At 38.2% G+C, this 16212-nt stretch overlaps 1 protein-coding gene across 1 annotated transcript in view; it reads left to right on the top strand.

Annotated features, from left to right (window-relative positions):
- Window positions 1–16212, top strand: part of atp11c (ATPase phospholipid transporting 11C) — a 196463-nt gene that overhangs the window by 47634 nt on the left and 132617 nt on the right.

Raw genomic sequence — 16212 nt, 5'->3', positions numbered from 1 at the left:
TCTCTCTCGTGCTCTCTCTCTCTCTCTCTTGCTCGCTCGCTCGCTGCACAGGGAATGCATGGGGAGAGACTGAACACTTGTGGAAATCATCGGCGCGTACGAACTGGAAGGGAAACTGGCTTGGTCATCACTCGAGTGTGTGGTCATGAACAAATGCAAAAGTTTGGCGAACTTTTTTGGTCGTAACCCGATTTGTACGTGGTCCGAGACGTTCGTGACCCGAGGTTCCACTGTATATATTTTCAGCTCACATCGTTAAAAAAATGCATATTAGATGTGTGCATGAATGTGCCCTGCCATGGTCTGGTTGGTTCCTGCCCTGTGCCTGATGGAAAAAGGTTAGGTTTTGAGCCTTGTGATCATGAACTTGATTAAGCAGATTTTATATTAAGTGGATGGAAAATTTATGTAATATAAAGTTCTATCTAACAGTATCAGGAAAGGGAATTAACATTTTCACTGTATACTCAAGCATTTGTTTTGAATATGATGCACAAATACAGAATGAAAAATAGGCAAAGTTTTTCCTAGTTAACCTTTGCAGAGCTTATCATTAAAGGTTGTCAGTTTGCTATTGGACACCATTTTAAGGCAATTGGAAACCAGATTTTGGCCTGTAGTTGCAGAGAATGTCAACCAATTTAGTGATACACCAGTTTTTCAGCAGTGGATCAAAAATTACCAGTTTTTGCTCATTATGTGCAATCAACAGATCGGCATGTAACTTGCCAAGTTCAAGTCGATTTTACAATCAAAATGAAATGTAAGCTTTGCTCATGTGCACTGCACTTCCTGGTTTTCTTTTATGTGGGATGAGCAAGTTAAAAAAATGCTGTAACATCCAGCACCCATGCAAGTGTTTATGAGCCAGATGTGCATATATTGTAACAGGAAAATTAAGAGTCTCGTTTAGCTTAAAGCGACAAATGTGAAGGCCCAACAAATCACACAGATTGCTCTCGCTACAATATCTGCCTTGTCGAAGTGTATGTTAAAGTGTGTGAAGATTAAAGATACACTAACTACATGTGGTGGGAAAAAGTGATGCAACTAAAGCAACAACATTTGATGCTACAAATTTGATAAGATATTTAAGATTACATCACAGAGTAGAACACACTGACTCTCAACAACTATTATTAGATACGAGTTAAAAAAGCACTCTTTTTAACACATTTTTTCAATTCGTTTTGATTATTTCTTTAAAGTCTTTTGGAAGTAATCATTTTAAACTTAAACTGCTAATTAAGAATTGTTTTCTAGCTGATAAAATATATTTGAACAATTACTCAATAATTTGAGCTGCAGTATCACTGCACTCCTCATAGGCTGAGTTGGTGATAATTTTTTGGACTGAAATGCTATGAAGTAGCAGCAATCTGACATATAATTGAATGCCATCTTAATTACTCTAAATATAAGTTGTTAAAAATAGCAGCCATAGTTTCGGTTGCAGCAACCAAAAGTTGATGCCTGGCAACCACTTTTAAAGGTTAATGATAAGCCTTGCTTTACCTTTTCCTCAATTTTCCAGATGCATACTCATGCTATTCTTCTCTTAGTTCCAAAAGTACAGTATTTTATGCACATATTCTTTAGAGGCATACCACTTTTTATGAGCATATCTCACAACAGGTAACACATGAGTAAAAAATATTGCAAAAGCCAGAGAACTTGTGTCCACATCATCTCTATGCCTCTGGTCATCAGACCCAAGAAGAAGACAGGCTCATTGTTGAAAGTTTTCCACAAACAAATGTCCTGGATGCACAAAGCTGACAACAGTCCAGATGTAATATTTGATGAGCATTGATTAATAGCCTTAAATGGAGTGTCATCTCTGAGTCATCAGTCAGTTGTTCAAAGCATTGCCCCCTATGCAATAGGAAGCAACAACTCTTTTTAAAATAGAAGCTGTTATTATAGGTGATGTGTTGATTGGACACTCAGTCTACTTCCCATCTCCAATCCTCAATTTGTGTATAAGCATTCCTACATTAGTCACCATTATTATCCCTCTGTCATAAGTTGGGAGAAGAAGACCGGAACACGACAAAAAGGGACATTAGGCCTGCATATGGACCACTAAAGCAGGCCAGTATTCCCTCTGGCCTATCCTGAATGCCCTCACCTTAATTCAACCAGTCCCCCAACTGTAAACAGCAGGTTTAGGCTTAACTAGGCCTCAAATTGAGAGACTTGCTTTAAACTTCAAAAATGACCTTAAAGTCTCAAAATCATCAAAATGCCTCACAACTGTGAAAAACTTTGGCTTGTGTAGATAATCCAACAGAAAATTAATATTTATTTATAAACAACAGAAATGTCAAAAGGTGCTCACACAAGCAACATGAAGTTGCCTGAAAGGCAGTCTTAAGGTGAACATGTCTTAGGTTCTCTAACAAAAATCAAATCCCAAACACAAAAGCAAATAATAAAAACATAATGAAATCCAAGACAAAGCGCAGTACCTTGACTCCTCCAAATGAGCTTCAATGAGCAGCTACCTGAGCTCCTTTCCTATAGGCTTAAATAGCCAAAGGAATGGCTCAGGACTGGCTATCAGGGTGGCCCCGCTCCTTGGGAAAATTCCCCACAAAGAACATGGAACATAGGCACACTTAAAGAGACATTTACATAAATACAAAAATATAAACAACACTAACAGAAAAAGATAAAATATGAAAAATAATAATTAAAAAATAACAAAACAACAGAAAATAAATACAAGCCTAGGGAAAAACTCTGGCTATAACATAACACATATCTGTAAGTCTAAAATTTTGTAAAGCCTTGCACTGACTACTGACTAGCTGTTCTTACAAAGAACCGATATTCAACCCATGTAAAACTCATTAAATTATTTGTCTAACTGCCAAGCATTCTTAGTGGGGTCAGGTGGCAGTACAAAGAATCTAAGGTTTTATAATCCTTCCTTTTCCAGTTATTTAGAGTATTTATGTATTATACACTAGCATTCAAAGGTGTGGAATTACCCAGAAATGCTTGTTTTTTGGTAGAAATTAATATTTTTTATCAAGGTACCTTGGCCCTGATTTAAAGATACATCCGAGGCATTGTTAATGTTGCATATGGCTGTTACTGCCTGTAACAATTGCTTTATAATTTAATTTTCCCATATACCTAAACAACTCAATTTTCAGCAGTCCTTAGTCCAAGTGCCTTAAATGTACCGGTATTGTATGAAATTAACTTTTGGTGTGCCAGTACCTTGGAACCCAAGGAAAAACAGTTTACTTGCTTTATTGCACAGAATAACAAGATTCAGCTTGTTAACAGAATTGCAAAGGTTTCTGTGATAACCAATTTTCATTTAATCATGATTAATTAAGATTAAGCTAAGAGAGTTTAACATTAGGACTATGGAGTGATGGCTCCTGAAAGTGAGGGTTTATAGTCCTATGTGAATAATAAATTATAAATTGGTCATTTCCTGAATCCTGGATTCAGCTTCTGTTCCATAGTAGAATACACTGTTGATTGGACATGCAAGTAAACATTTCATTGTGCTGTGTATACATGACAAAACAACCACTATTACTATTGCCTAGGGTGTGGCTTGACCCATTCATTTTCCAGCAGTACATTCTGATATTAGTACAAACACACTGGGTGGAGGGCTGCAGGTGATCACTAGTTTTGTCTCTGTCTCAGAAAACAAGCCCAGTTTGCACTACTTCAGGAACCTTAACTTTTAAGCTTTCTTACCAGAAAGAGTCAATCTTTCTCTTATGAAGTTTCAGAAGACTCTGCAAAGATCCTAATAACAAGCTTAGGAAGGCAACAATGCACTTGGATCATGCAGGCTCATGCTGCAAAGACAACAAATCCACTCCACTGCAAGAAAAGTTCTTCAGTAAAATCTAGAGCAACAACATGCAAGTCAACACTGCATTGGATGTCATCCTAAATGGGTTTGTGTTGTAAAACTGTTTATCTGCTCCTGCCTGCCTGTCCATCTCTATGCTCTGCTAGTTTCTTGCTGCTTGCCAGCAGTTGGCTTAACTCTACTTTTTTGCCACCAGTTGTACATAAGACTTGTTTTGGTTATCGGTTTCTGTTACTGTGTTTGTCTTGGTTTTAATAATTCAAATCGTAGCATACTTTCAGTATCACCATTATCATGGTAGGCTCCCACTTATTTCCTTTGCCAGGTCTATAAAACCTTTTCCTGAAATTGTGCAGAATAGCCTAATATAAAAAATGATACACAATTTCACAGTAGTTGACACTAACTTAACCCGTTGTTAGATAGTACTCTAACATCGACACACTTCGGTGGCTAGAAGCTGCTGAAGAATAACTACATGTACGGTCCATGTGTTGATGAAGAGAAGATTTGCCAGTTCTCTTGCTCTCATAAGTTAAAATAATATTGCAACACATGTACAGTGTATGACCAGTGAGCATTTCATCTATTTTTATAACTAGGTTGTAATATTTCCGTAACAAAATCATTCCTAACTCTTGTGCCATTTTGATTAGCTCTCTTTTTGTAAGTTTTCATTTTATTTCATTCATTGTGAACAGTTTGCTAGGTGACTTCACTGACAAACATACAAGAGTGCGAGCAATGTTTTTTATATTTGTAATTGATATTGGGAAAAGGCTATTTTTATAAAATTAAACTGAAATTCTGACTTTCTTGAAAATGTAAACAGTATGTGAACCTTTCATTTCAGTACATGATGGCACTTCCTCTTGGAGTGATGCCAAACATTGCATTACAAACCTTCTGGCAATGGGACATATTGATGTGCCATCCTGGAGAAGTTGGACTTACCTGTGCAACCTCTGTAGGGTCCAGGCATCACCTCATGCTACCAGTAGTGTCACTGACAGTAGCCAAATGCAAAACTACAATGATCCCCCGCCTATTGCAGAAGTTACGTTCCAGACCCATCAGCGATAGGTGAAAATCTGCGATATAGAAAGACCATATAAATAAACATTTTTTTTGTATTTTAATCCTTAAAATACCCTTCCCACACGCTTTAAACACATGTACACTTATTAAAACACACTTTGTAAACACATATGATATGTGGATGTCGGGCTAAGGATATGAGTAACCTCTCTCTATTATAAAAAAAATCTTGGCGGGGAGACTAGGGAGATGAGATGTGGTCTTCTCGGAAGACAATTTGACGTCCCGCGAGAGACATTTTAACGTCATTCGAGAGAAGGCAGTGAGACAGAAGTACTCCTGCTGTACAGGCTTTTAAATGATCGATGTGCAGAGCGACAAGCAGAACACACACCTTGGCAGAAGCAGCACAAAGCCAGTAGCTGATCCTTCCACATCTCCTTAGCGTGCATTCAGCTCCCCCCCTTCACAACGCGAGCAGGAGACACGCAAAATGGCAGAAGTGTAGCGTGCCTGCGGGGGGGTTTAGCAAAGCGATCGAGACCAGATCATCTTGGAGACACACTTTGACGACACGTGAGACTAGACATTACAACCTTAGGAAGCAAAACCCATGAGACGGTGACATTTGCACGTCACACCCTTCTTACAAACAATTTAAAACAAGTTCACGGACATCTAACCTAGCAGTTGTTGGAATGCTTTTGGCAGATACAGTTCAGGTGCTCCCAGCTCTTTAAACAACGACAAGCAGAACATACAGCTCACCAGCAGGAGCTGCCGCAAGCCAGCAGATGATCTGTGCACATCTCCTTAGCGTGCGTTCAGCCCTCATCAACCCCCCACCCCCCCACAACACTTCAGAACGCTAGCGAAAAGGACAGCTGCCGTACAGGCTTTTAAATGATTGATGCAAAGCGCGACAAGCAGAACACGCAGCTCGCCAGCAGCAGCAACAAGACAGAAGCTGAACCGATCACATCTCTTTAGTGTGCGTTCAGAATACCCCTTCACAACGTGAACAGCGTTAAAAGTCCCGGGAGAAAGAGATTTAACCACACCCGGGGCAGGAAATAAAGGAAAAATATTGTTTTAAAGTAAAAATGAAAATAATGCATATGTAACAATTCCCATGAAAATAAAAATCTCTTTAAATTGTTTATCCGGTAAACCAAACCCGGTGGGTGGGCGACCGAAGCGAGCAGGGGGTGGAGCCCCCTAGTAATTATAATAATAATAATAAATCCGTGATATAGCAGGGGCGCGATAGCTGAACCGTGATATAGCGGGGATCACTGTAGTGAAAAAACAGTCAGAAAAGATGAAAAGGGAAATATGTCCGTGGCCTCCACCTGTTAAACCATTCCTGTTTTCGGGGTCGTCTCATTGTTTCCCCTCTAGTGCACCTGTTGTTAATTTCATTAACACCAAAGAAGCTGAATCTGATTAACATCCCCCTCTGGTACTTAACTGACCAGATCAATATCCCAAAATTTTCATTGACTTGATGCTATACTCTGATTAAAAAGTGTTCTTTTAATTTTTTTAAAGGAGAAGATATGAGTATACCTAGCGACAGCCTCCCTTCTTGTCTCAGAGTGGTACTTCTTACTTCAGCATGTCCAGAAATATGATCACCAGGTGTTCATATGTGACAGTGTTTAAAGTCACTGCTCCTGGGGATCCTTAAGGTAGTGATAGGATTTAGGTTAAACTTGCTCAGATTCTTTATCTAGTTCCCTTAATGTTCCAGAAGACATTTGCAGAACCTTGCAGTTCACTTACTTTTTAAATTAGAACAACTATGAATGTTGTTTGTTTGTCAATTGGATATACATATTCCTCCATCCATCCATCCATCCATCCATTATCCAACCCGCTATATCCTAACTACAGGGTCACGAGGTTCTGCTGGAGCCAAACCCAGCCAACACAGGGCACAAGGCAGGAAACAAACCCTGGGCAGGGCACCAGCCCATCGTAGGGCACAAACACACACACACACACCCCAAGTACACACTAGGGACAATTTGGAATCGCCAGTGCACCTAACCTGCATGTCTTTGGACTGTGGGAAGAAACCAGAGCACCTGGAGGAAACCCACGCAGACACGGGGAGAACATGCAAACTCCACACAGGGAGGAAGCAAACCCAGGTCTCCTAACTGCGAGGCAGCAGCGCTACCACTGTGCCACCGTGCCACATATTCCTCCAATTAACACATATAATAATATTCTAAAATACAATTTCCTGCATGACATTTTTCCCCAGATGTTTAAAAAAGAGAGAAACAGAAGCAGAAAGACACTGTGTAGTGTTCATTCTAAAAACTTATGTTCATAGAGACATTATTTTCATTATCACATTGTTTATTGCTATTTTATGTGCTGAAACAGGATTTTGTTTGCATTCAGTACTTCTGAGAAATTTGAGCATGCTGGCTAAACTCTCTATAGCCTTTTTAATCGGTTTATAAATATGAGAGGCTCACTTTTGTCAGCAGAGCTTGTTGCCAGCTTTATTTGTGCTGAACAGACAGATTCTTGTTAAATAATATTTAAAGAAGTTTTATAGCTAAAGAATAAGTTATATAAACATTATCTGGAAATAGTATTAAATCTTTATTTTAGCAAAAGGTAGAATGTTAAAATAGCAAATTCAGTCTCTACGATATAATGGTGAATTTTGACAAAATTGTGGTGGTATAAATGGCATTTTGCAATAAAACTTTTGGGCTTATATGCCTGTGTTATGTCACCTAGAAATTTCCATGGAGTACAGTATCTTGAAAACCAATATACTGTAGCAATGTGGAAATATTGGAAATGCAAGGATGAAATACAGTAAGTAATACAATAAGGAATGTCTCTCTCAAACACACCACTACCAGGCACATTGCAGAATGCACTTTTCATACAAAAAATTAGAGACTTCATAAACTAACACTACTAAAATATGGAAGATAAGGTCTGTGATACGTTTTGCATATGTGTAGCTAGAGGTCCACATGGGGAGAGAATGAGTCACGTATCTTAAAATAGTTTTTTATTCCTAAACTTTCCACAACCTACCAGATGTCATCATCAGAAGAAAATGATTCGACTTACAGGAATCAAAGGCAGTCTTTTTTATTATTTGGATGTTCTTTTTTTAAGCCTACATATGCTGGGTTCAAGTCCAATTGTCTGTTAATGGAATTTTCTTTAGAGAGCCAAGATTCAGCCAGCTCTCTAGCACTCTTAGTAGTGGCCCTGAATTTTATTTCACAGTGTCCCAGTTAAACATTTATCTGGTAGAACTTGTATGTGTGTAAATCAGAGACATGTGTTAATCTGGGAAAAAACTGGCAAACACTTTACAGACTGTCCTTTTCAATGCCAAGAGCAGAAAATCGACTACAGAGACAAGAAACGCAGTTTACAGCCTTCCATGCAATGCATGGCCAACGGTATACATGGGACAAACATTTAAAACACTCACAACACGTATACAGGAACATCACAATGGGGTCAGAAGGAAAAACACAATTACTGATGTAAAATGATTAATGCCCCCCACCCTGAAAGAAAATATGGAGATGTGAAAGAGTGCTTCATATAGATGTTAAGTGTTGAATAGGTTGCTAGTCCTTAGTCATAGCATCCAATTAGTCGGGAAATGAGGAAGCTAAACAGAGAAGGTAAATGTAATAAGAATCTTACTTTTATAGTAAGGTTATAGTGGCTTAAACTATTGACCCCAAAGTGAAGAACTATAACATATGATATGGGAAGCCACAGATAGTATTTAAATGGAAATCATCTGTCAGCATACATATTGCCTATAATATGACCCTATACCTGGCATGATAACTGTAAACGTTAAGGTGACCCGAAATTCGTTCTATTACTTCAAATAGTTTTACTATATCAGTATCTCTCTCTCTGTCTTTCTGTGTGTTTGTGTGCGTGTGTGTGTGTGCGTGTGTTGGTGTGCGTATGCATGTGTGTGTGTGAATGTGTCTGTGTGCGTATGTGTATGTCAGTGGTGGCTGGTGGCTGCAGCACAATGTCAAAGACAACACATTTGTTCATATGTGTTCAACATGAAAGCAAACTCAAAATCCTGTGTCCTTAAGAAGCATTTGGCAGCATTGAGTGTGCCCTCCGCTACTGTGTCTAATCCTCGATAATCTTTTCAAAAGTCTGCTGGAACCCATCATAGTTTTTCGCCACAGTACTCACAATTCATGATTTAAAGTTCCACTGAGTAGGAGTGTTTCTGGGCAACCTTTGAACACCCTGTACACTCAAGAAAAGACATGTTCTTGGAAGAATTTGACAAAAAGAGATGCTAAAAATGTTTTGGATTCAGACAAGCATTTTCCCCCTGAGAAAATACCAGGGTTCAGTCTGTATGCATAGCATTGTCAGGGGTGCGGATATCCAATGCCCGACTCGTCCGACACGGGTAAATTGACCGTCGGACAAGCGTGTTTTTCTGGTTTCAGTTGTCCGCGGACAAGTGCAATTTTCTGGAGAAAAATATCGTATGTGCTGTGCAGGGCACATTTTACCACTACTTTCACATTTTAAACATTTGGGTACGTACTTTGTGCGGAAACAGTCAACTTAGGCATGTTCTTCATGTCTCAAATATGTCTTTAATATTGTTTACAAAATGACGGCTGATTTTTCAAAGGGGAAGCACTCTTACGGTCTTACATAAGTATTTTACCCTAATACTTACATGCTTGGAGATGCGGTCATTTTTTTCATGCCGACAATACGATGTAATCTGATAATTTTTCATTTTAAGCAATAACTTTTATATATTACCAGTAACGGCGTACTGCACGATAACATGCAGTGAATACACTTGACTTGAGCATTCCTAGTTTTCATCCTCTTTCTCTGTACGTTTACCATTCATTTGCTCATTCATGCGCTTGCTGCTTCCTGAGCAGCTCTTCTTTTCTCCACCGTAGCGGCCCGCTGCTTATCTTCTTTCATTGGCATCTTTTCGCATTAAAACTGATTAAGTTAGTTTTTGTGTTGCAATTACTTAGTACGTTTTCTTTAATTTTTCGCTTAAACTGGCACTTAAGTCTTCAATCTGCCTCAAGAATGATTAGCGAAGGTGGTGGGGAATGAGAACGGCTCCCATACGCATGCACCGCCCTGCTGTGCACTGCCGAGAGTTGATTCAACAATAAAATAAAAGTAAAAATAAAGAGTAATACAAATCATCACCCCGAAAGCGGATAGTAGACGTCACGTAGTATACTGTATGTGTACCAAATTTCAAGTCAAAAGGTGAAATGGTTTGCGAGCTACAGGTGATTTAATCCTGGACAGACAAATGAACAGCCACGGTAGCATATTATAGAAGAAGATTGATAAAATTCATTGTTTCTACATAAAAATGCAGTCATTTTATTTACAATACAATTGTTTTCACCACATAACAAAGCTTGTTAGGCAGTTAATCTTTCCTGAAATTTGCGATTTCGTGTAGGTTGTGATATATTGAGGAGTTAAGAAATTTATTGCGTGACAACATCAATTTTGATGAGCTGTCAATAGATCATTTTTGATTAGCGAATATTTCATATAAAACAAGTTGGTTTTGCGCTGTCAGTTTATTAAAAATAAAGAAGAAAACATTCTAACGGTTTCCAAAGGTTATGAAATATCTATAAAAATCTTCACTGTAACTGTAGTATGTGAAACAGAACTAGTGTAGCTATAATTATTTCATTATTTATTAGTGAGTTAAAATGATAAGGGAATCTTTTATATAATGTTCTAGAGCAAGGTGGCAAAATACTACTCCCTGAAACAACTTTTCTCAGTTTTAAAATGGAAGGCAGTTTTGGTATCAATAAAAGAAATCAGAAAAAATAAACTATTTTTCACTTTTGTTATTTGTTTATGGACAAGTGAATTTAACTGGCGGACAAGTGGATTTTCTAAGTTTACTTGTCTGTGGACAAGTAGAAAAAAATTTGATTTCCACACCCCTGATTGCACAAACATTGCACTGGGGGCTATTACTTTAACTTTAGCCTGAAATCCATTCAGAGAGGAAGCCATGACAGCAGCCCCATTATAGGTTTGAGCCACAAGTTTTTCTTTGTAAGTTTAGGCTTGCTAGTTTTCATTTAGAACATCAAAGACAGACTCTGCATTACAACCCCAAAAACATCAAAAATCCAACAAATCGCTCCTGAATTTGAAGTGCAGTATTGACATACTGAACTATCACAAGCAGTTGGACATGACATGAAATGTCAGTTTTCACATCTACTTGCCGTGCAAAAAGGGACCAGTTTAAACCTGACCTTTGATTTCATTTAATCAATATCACTGGCTACAATAACAGAAATCAAGTAATTTTGAATGGAATGGAACATGCCAGAAAACACAGAAGATGACTGGAAGTGTGTAGCCAAGACAATATCATATTTGGATAATGTTTCAGTGAATTCCCTGTAATTCTCCTTGTTAGCAGATTCACTACCCTCATCATGCCCTCTTGACTGCCAAGCAGCGAAATGATGTCAATAAGGCAGTTAAGAATGGCCCTGTTTTTTTCACTGTTTCGTTGTTTTTGGCCACCTGAATACAAACACCACTGTTAACTGCATGTTCTACTCTGACCCTACAAAGACAACTTAACTGTGCACATGAACTCACTTGTTCATTGCTTTTCTCATGTTGTTTGTATGTCTTGCCAAAATTAGCCAGATCCCCAAAACCCAATGTTGACCAAATAACTTGAGATGTTTTCATTAAGAGGCATGGCCAGCAGTACATTCTTCTTTGTCATAGCACTTCCAGTCAGCTAGCTCACCTTGTTATACCAGGAGAGTTGAAAAGACCAGTTATTTTTCCCTGACTTTTGAATGAAATCAGTCTTGGGCGTTGATCTGCCCTGCTGTTTAATCCTGTTCCTGTCCTCATAAGGAAGACTATCAAATGGCTTTGCCAAAATCAGATCAACAATATTAGCACTGTCTGCCATTATGCACAGTTAGCTAGCTGGCTCCCTAGTTCCACCCCACCTAGTTTGAATTCAATCAGCATGCAGCAGCACAGTGTCCTGACCAGCTCTCTGCTCCATTTACTCCCAGAGATTCTGAGCTTCCCTGGAAATTACATTTTGAACCATTTGTCCAGTAAACATCTAGTTTTGCTACACTGAAATCAAAGCATATTCTGAAGTGCCATTGAAGTCCAGTGAAGCTTCACTTCAATCGGTGTTAATGGATCGCTCTGCCAAGGGAATGTATGAGAAACAAAATCAATTTAGACAACCTGCATGAAATTATTGCTGATTTTGAAAGAACTAGCCATGAACTTGAACAGGTTCTAGCAAATTCATTGTAATAGCAATGTAAATACAACAGTACATTTTTGACAAATAAAAAAGCTGAAAGGTGTGGTGTGGCATCACCATTCCTTTCAGACAATGCTCTAGTGGCCAAAAATAATTTTCATTCACTAAATTATAAACAGCAATGAATTAGTCAAAAAAGATTTGAGTAGCATAGATCAAGACTGACAAAATGCAGGAGTATCGAGCACAAAGGATATTCATAATAATAATATGCTGCAATATTAACGTGCATCACATTTCACTGCCAGACATTATTTATATTATATTTACAAAGCATTCACTAACACTATGTTGTCTTCACTCACCCATCCACTCTGTGTGCTTTGTAACATGTTATCCCATTCAGAGTTATGGGGAGGTTGTAACACCATGGACAAGATGAGACAAGTCCATTATGCAGCACACTTGTGCACAGACCCACATTGTCCCCTACATGGCCAAATTAGAGTAACCACTTGATGTTCATTGAAAAGCTTACAAAGGTAAATGAGGAAATATTATTTTAAGTATAACAAATTCCACTGAGATTTTCAGACACCTACACAAACAGAGGAAATATCACATAATGTACTTATGCACTATCCTGGAGTCAGTCTTGAATTATTGTAATCTTTCTGTCAGAGAGTTGTTGTCTTAATATTATTTACAGAGTTAATTGGTGTGCTGGCAGCAGGACAGATAGGAGTTTGTTTAGAGCTTTGTGACAAGGTTCAGAACAGTATTAAACTAACTACTCTGGGAAATTACCAGATTACAGCATCTTTATACAGCCACAACTGGTTCTACTGCAATACATAACAGGCTAAGAAAAGTCATCTTACTTTCTGTTTTACTTTATGTATAAATTAGGTAATTATGACCTTTTGGGTTATAAATTTTTTTTGTATGAAAAATATGGACAAACTTTGTTCCCACTAATCAAAATCTACAGGAATTGTGCTTGTCTTGCTATTAGTGTAATCATCGCATCTCTCTGGCCAAAACAACACTAAATTTGTGAACAGCTTAAACAGTAACATTAGCAACTTGAGTGAACACTTTATTCAATTTCAGAGCATTATGGAACCATTTATTGCAACATAATTTTTGGAATCTACGTTAAGCAGGTTCTCTTAACATTGATTATTTCTACTAACACCATCAAGATGAGGACTACCTAATGGAAAATATCCCTGGGAAACTTTTCTCCTAAGTGGACACATTTATTCTTTTGTTCCATTAATATTTACTTGTAATTCAGATTTCAGGTGGTGTCATGATCTTTCAGAAAGTACAACTGAAAATAACAAGGTGAAATTAAAATTATTCATGACATAGTATATTACAAAGAAACAAATGTAAGGATAACCTTTTAGTACATTTGAGTAGTCTCATAGTATGAGATGACAATATGGTAGAATCAGGGTCAGTATATTCTGTACAGAACACTCAAATTAATGAATATAGGCATAGCCTATTAACATAAAAGAGGGAGTATGTAAACGTGATTTGAGCCTGACCATTGATTTTGTGTCCGGAGTAGATCTGTGAAAAGAAGTACTGAATGCAAACAAAATCCTGTTTCAGCACATAAAATAGCAATAAACAATGTGATAATGAAAATATTTCTCTATGAACATAAGTTTTTAAAATGAACACTACACAGTGTCTTTCTGCTTCTGATTCTCTCTTTTTAAACATCTGGGGAAAAATGTCATGCAGGAAATTGTGTTTTAGAATATTATTATATGTGTTAATTGGAGAAATATGTGGCATGGTGGCGCAGTGGTAGCGCTGCTGCCTCGCAGTAAGGAGACCTGAGTTCGTGTCCCAGGTCCTCCCTGTGTGGAGTTTGCATGTTCTCCTCGTGTCTGCGTGGGTTTCCTTCGGGTGCTCTGGTTTCCTCCCACAGTCCAAAGACATGCAGGTTAGGTCGATTGGCAATTATAAATTGGCCCTAGTGTGTGTGCTTGGTGTGTGGGTGTGTCCTGTGGTGGGTTGGCGCCCTGCCCGGGATTGGTTCCCTGCCTTGTGCCCTGTGTTGGCTGGGATTGGCTCCAGCAGACCCCCGTGACCCTGTGTTCGGATTCAGCGGGTTGGAAAATGGATGGATGGAGTAGTTAGAAGGCAGAATATTTTCAAGTTTTCTTGCAAGTTGATACGTGTTGATCAGTGATATCAGATATTCTAGGGTTTAAAGTAGGTTTACAAGTTAGTATGTAGTTCTGAAAATAATACTACATTGCACAAAAGCAGTTTTAATCAGGTGCATACGGCCCATCTCAGCACATTGGCAACTTTTTAAAAGTTGTAAAAAAATAAATAAATAAAAAATAGAAGAACATAATTGAAAAGTGAACAGCAATAATGCAGTCAGGAAATGATATGGAACAAATAATTTATGATTCATTGGAGAAGAGAAAGGGTCTAACTTTATCAGTGTTCTGTAAGTGGCAGAAGAACGCCTTGATGGCATGTGGAGATATGATTTTTATATCTGTGTGCTTTCAATTAAGTATGCTGGAGCAGAGATCTTTGGAGAAAAACCTCAACGTTTTTGAGTTGAGTTTAACCTGGATATCCCACAAGACGTGGATCTGTATTCTTTGTATTCATGGATAGGGAGGTTATCAGGTATCCATACACTGATGTCATCAAATTAGGCAGTAAGTTCGCTTGTAACTTGCATGCATCCAGAAATTGCCTTTATGTAGAACTGTCTGTCATCCCTGTATATGTGCTTGAGGCCTAGGTAGCCAATCAGATTTCCCAGTGGCGTAATGCTGATAAAGAAAATGGATAAAGAATGAGTTGTGAACCTTGAGGCAGGCCACAGGAAAAAGACCACAAAGTACTAAATCCCATGTACTTTGTCTGGTGTTGTAGTGGAGTGTTACGGTAAAAGGTGTCAGGTTTTTTTCTTTTCCAAAACATTATTGTGGGTAACATGCTACTAGAATATCATTGGCCCTTGCTTAAAATGTTTTACTACTAGCTCTTTTACTTTGTTTCACCTGTAAACTGTTTGTCTCACTAAGATTTGCAGTGACAGCAAGCTGAGTTGGACAGACTGAGTCACCATATCTAGATACTTTTAGTTAATATTCAAATACTTCCAAATACACATAGAAATGATCACTTCCATGTGTCTTTGGTTGGTATGTGTGTCCTTTGCAAGTAGGCTACTCCCAGTACATCCCTTGTATGAGGTACCCGGGGGCATGTGCAATACAAATCCGCAACACATCAAATGTTTTACTTCAATCTAGAGAAGCAGTAGGGTTTACTTTTGTCCACCCATAATGATCTGCAGCTCAACCTTTTGAGGAGAGTTAGTCTGGCAACCCTGTGTGGTACCTTCAATCCCATTAATTCGGTTCTTTCCTTATGTCAATCAACAAAAGTAATGATGGTTATATATACTTAAAGTATGTCTGTCTCACAGTTGCCTATACCATCACCTCTGTGGTGTCACCTTATGTACTGCGGGAACATAAGATAAATTGTAATTTTTGGGGTCTAGAGGATAATGAAAGATTATTAAGTATACGTATAAAATTCAGCTAATTTCTTATACTAGTGTAAGCAGTCTAAGAGAAATTTTCACAATGATGCCACCTTCTGTAGATAATTTAAATACTTTGTTTCAGGTACTTTTTCTTTGTTTCCGTGGGTAAATATGTTATTTGCACACCATTATCAGTGAGTGTCACATGGTCAGCTTACCAAGTTAACATAGACAATTTTATATCATAATCCTAGAAGGTACTTCAGAAGTCTTCATGTCCTCATACCTCCATTTCCACCAAATCTTGTGCAGCTCTGTTCAAAAGGTAGTTATACACAAAAAGAATTGCTTGCATGTATGACAGCAATTATCATGAAAATATTATTTTGCCTACCTTTAATACCACCAGCAGCCTTTCAACCCCATGTGGCCTTGTTTATGCTCTCCAGCTTGCAG

This window comes from Erpetoichthys calabaricus, chromosome 12 (genome assembly GCF_900747795.2).
Source record: "Erpetoichthys calabaricus chromosome 12, fErpCal1.3, whole genome shotgun sequence".
Classification (NCBI taxonomy): domain Eukaryota; kingdom Metazoa; phylum Chordata; class Cladistia; order Polypteriformes; family Polypteridae; genus Erpetoichthys; species Erpetoichthys calabaricus.
This window is presented reverse-complemented; position numbering and strand designations above follow the sequence as displayed.